Genomic DNA, 4,005 nt, shown 5'->3' with positions numbered 1-4,005 from the left:
TGAGCGAGATATATGTTAAACATAAATTAGCTTATATAACCCCTATCTTCAAAAGTGGATCAAGACTAGAGGCAAGCAATTATAGACCTGTTAGTCTAACATCACATATTATGAAAGTGTATGAGAGGGTAATAAAAAAGAAAATAATGAACCATTTGGTCAAAAATAATTTGTTCAATATGGGTCAACACGGTTTCGTACCTGGAAAAAGTACACAGACCCAACTGATAGCTCACTATGAAAACATATACAATAATATGATAAATGAAAAAGACACAGATGTGATCTATCTAGATTTTGCAAAAGCCTTTGACAAGGTAGACCATAACATATTGGAGAAAAAAATGAGAAAGCATAATATTGTGGGAAAGATAGGAAAATGGGTAAAAGAATTCCTGCAAAACAGAAAACAGATAGTGGTTGCAAATGACGAGAAATCAGATGAAGCCCAGGTAATATCTGGTGTGCCCCAAGGTACGGTATTAGCTGCACTGCTATTTGTTATTATGATCTCAGACATAGACTGTGATGTTGAAAACTCCGTAGTGAGAAGTTTCGCCGATGACACAAGAATAAGTAGAGAAATTACTTGTGATGAAGATAGGAACTCACTACAAAGAGATCTAAACAAAATATATGAATGGGCGGAGATAAATAGGATGGTATTTAACTCCGATAAATTCGAATCAATAAATTATGGAAACAGAGAAGGAATGGTGTATGCATACAAAGGACCTAATAATGAGACAATCACAAACAAGGAAGCAATTAAAGACCTTGGTGTAATTTTAAATAGGAATATGTTATGCAACGACCAAATAGCAACACTGTTGGCTAAATGTAAAGCAAAAATGGGAATGTTATTCAGACACTTTAAAACAAGAAAAGCTGAACACATGATTATGCTTTACAAAACTTATGTGCGTAGTACACTCGAGTACTGCAATGTGATATGGTACCCACACTACCAAAAGGATATTGCGCAAATAGAGAGTGTACAAAGGTCCTATACTGCTAGAATAGAAGAAGTTAAGGACCTTGATTACTGGGAAAGACTGCAATTTTTAAAACTATACAGTCTAGAAAGGAGAAGAGAACGCTACATGATAATACAAGCATGGAAGCAAATAGAAGGAATTGCTGAAAACATCATGGAGCTTAAAGTATCAGAAAGAGCAAGCCGAGGTAGATTAATAGTGCCAAAAAGCATTCCAGGTAAACTGAGAAAGGCGCACAGGACATTAATCCACTACGCACCAGCATCGATAATGCAGCGACTATTTAATGTGCTGCCAGCTCATCTAAGAAACATATCAGGAGTGAGCGTAGATGCGTTTAAAAATAAGCTCGATAAATACCTAAGATGCATCCCAGACCATCCAAGACTGGAAGATGCAAAATACACCGGAAGATGTATTAGCAACTCTCTGGTGGATATACGAGGTGCCTCACACTGAGGGACCTGGGGGAACCCAAACAAAAAATAAGGCAATAAGGTAAGGCAACACAAAACACTTTGGCCTCTGAAATAGTTGAACGTAAATGTTTATATTGACTAAAATGGGGATGTGACGGATGTATGAAGCTTTTAAAAAATGCAAGAAACGAATTATCTGAAAGGATGTGAATGCCGCATATTTGAAAAGATCTTAATCTTCGGATATAGTTAGAAGAAAAGTACTACTTACATAAAGTTCAGAGAGAGAGAGAGAGAGAGAGAGAGAGAGAGAGAGAGAGAGAGAGAGAGAGAGAGAGAGAGAGAGAGATGCTGTTAGACGTTATTTTACTTATGATGAAGTGAGTCCTTTACTAAAATGTGTCAAGACGCTGTTGACCAGATTTATTAGGGGTTTTAGAATAAGATCTTACTTTTTTTTTTATTAGATAACGATTGTGATTATTGGAAAAGTGGCTTTATATATGATTCACTTCATGACTACTATTAAATGATTTGTGCTATGGGACTTCCAGAAATCACATATACACACGTAGTCCACTGCAGGACATAGGCCTCAGTCTTGTTCTTCTACTCCTGTCTGTTTATGGTGTTTCTTTGCCAGCCTATACCCGCAAATTTTCTTAGTTCGTAAATCTATCGTCTTCTCTTCTTTCCCCTGCTTCATTTGCATTCTCTAGGGACCCATGCGGCTAGGCTTAATGTCCACCTATTATCTGTCATTCTCATTATATGTCTTGTCCATGTCTTTTTTTTTTTTTTTTTTTTTTTTCGTTAGAATATCCTCTACTTTAGTTTGCCTTCGTATTCATGTTCCGCTTTTTCTGTCTCTTAGTGACAATACCATCATAATTATTTCCATATTTCTGAGTTATACATGTATATAACTAGCGCATGTCCTAAGGCCTTGGAACATTACTGGGTGTGCGCATGAATTTGTTTAATCGTTTGTTTTTACAAGCCTTGAGTGTGTACGTATAAGCGTATTTACAGAATTAATCTTCGTGAATTGACAAAAGTTGTGAACAAGATGGAATGAGGCCGTTGTGTTGACATGGAAACTTCATTACATCAAGAAACGAAAATTGACGATGACGGTGGTTTTGTTGATTAAAGTATTGGGAGTGTCTTGGTGCCTTAATGATTATTTATAAATAGAATGAATAATTGTTATGTATATTCTTTTTTTAACGAAAGGGCATTGAGAAGTTTTGAAGTGCTGATTTTCACAGGAAAAACGTGAATATTCGGTCAGTGAAATACTTCTGAAGAGAATTATACTTTTTAAAATAGTTCTCCAGTACTCCAATCACTCGAAAATTTAATGACGTATTCGGATTGGATATTTCCGGATTACATAAAAAATGAATCCACTTATTTCTCTCTCTAAATGATTTAACCTTTTCCGGTGGTTTTCTTGCATGAAGTTGTTGAATCGTTATATACAAGATATCGTTAAACAGAAAGAAAACATGATTTCAGATGGCAGAAGTTGGAGGACCTAAGTGAAAGAACTCGCTAAATTATTTGTTCTAAAGGGAAGAAGAAGAAGTCTTCATCAGTCGAGAATCTCCAACAAGAGAAACATGTTTCATCGACTGATTTAGGTGAAGAAATTCTACAACACTGATCATATGGGTTTCACGGCACGTAAGTGTTCAGCTTCAATTTTTTGTATTGGAAAATCCCTTTTTAGTGTGGTGTTAAAATTTCATTATCTCTCTCTCTCTCTCTCTCTCTCTCTCTCTCTCTCTCTCTCTCTCTCTTGTTTGTCAGCTCGTCTTTCTTTGATCTCTTATTACTGCATGTTATTATTATTGGTATTATTAGTAGTATTATTATTATCATTATCATTATAATTATTATCATCATTATTATTATTACTACTATTATCATCATCGTCATCATTATAATTATTATTATTATTATTATTATTATTATAATTATTATCATCATCATCATCATCATCATCATCCTAGCTATAACCCTAATTGGAAAAGATGAACGCTACAGGTTCAAGGGCTCCAACATTGAAAGCAGCCCAATGCGGAAAGGGTGTAGAGAATTATAGCAAATCTATGAATGAGAATTAATAAAAAAAGTATATATATATATATATATATATATATATATATATATATATATAAATGACATTAGGATAAGTAACAAATTGAATATTTCATATGTAAATTATGAAACGAGGCTTGCGTCAACCTGATCAACAGGAAATGAATTGAAACAAGTTTTAATTTATGAAGTTACACCAATTCAACTACCAGATTTGGAAGATTGTTTATTTGCTTGGTATACGTGTAGTCATACTTATTCTTATCTGCATGTTGGTTTGGCTATCAAATGACGACTAAGCTAATATTTCATGTAGTGTCGTGTCAGTAAATGAACGCTCCATCTCGGCAAATTTCAGATTATTTCGGTCGTTGCATATGGCAGTTCATAATATGCTCATTCGTGTCTCAGTCCCAAGTTGTTGTTGTTGTTATTATTATCATTATTATTATTATTATTATTATTATTATTATCATTATTAG

The 4,005-nt window shown here is 34.3% G+C and overlaps 1 protein-coding gene across 1 annotated transcript in view; it reads left to right on the top strand.

Moving 5' to 3' along the window:
• The first annotated feature begins 2,935 nt into the window (after positions 1-2,935).
• Positions 2,936-4,005, top strand: part of LOC137621495 (uncharacterized) — a 303,174-nt gene continuing 302,104 nt past the window's right edge. The window contains exon 1 of the mRNA XM_068351835.1: positions 2,936-3,106. The gene's annotated coding sequence lies outside the window, so the exon portion shown is untranslated. The remainder of the gene's footprint in view (positions 3,107-4,005) is intronic.

This window comes from Palaemon carinicauda, chromosome 28, assembly GCF_036898095.1.
Source record: "Palaemon carinicauda isolate YSFRI2023 chromosome 28, ASM3689809v2, whole genome shotgun sequence".
In the NCBI taxonomy this organism is placed as follows: Eukaryota; Metazoa; Arthropoda; class Malacostraca; order Decapoda; family Palaemonidae; genus Palaemon; species Palaemon carinicauda.
This window is presented reverse-complemented; position numbering and strand designations above follow the sequence as displayed.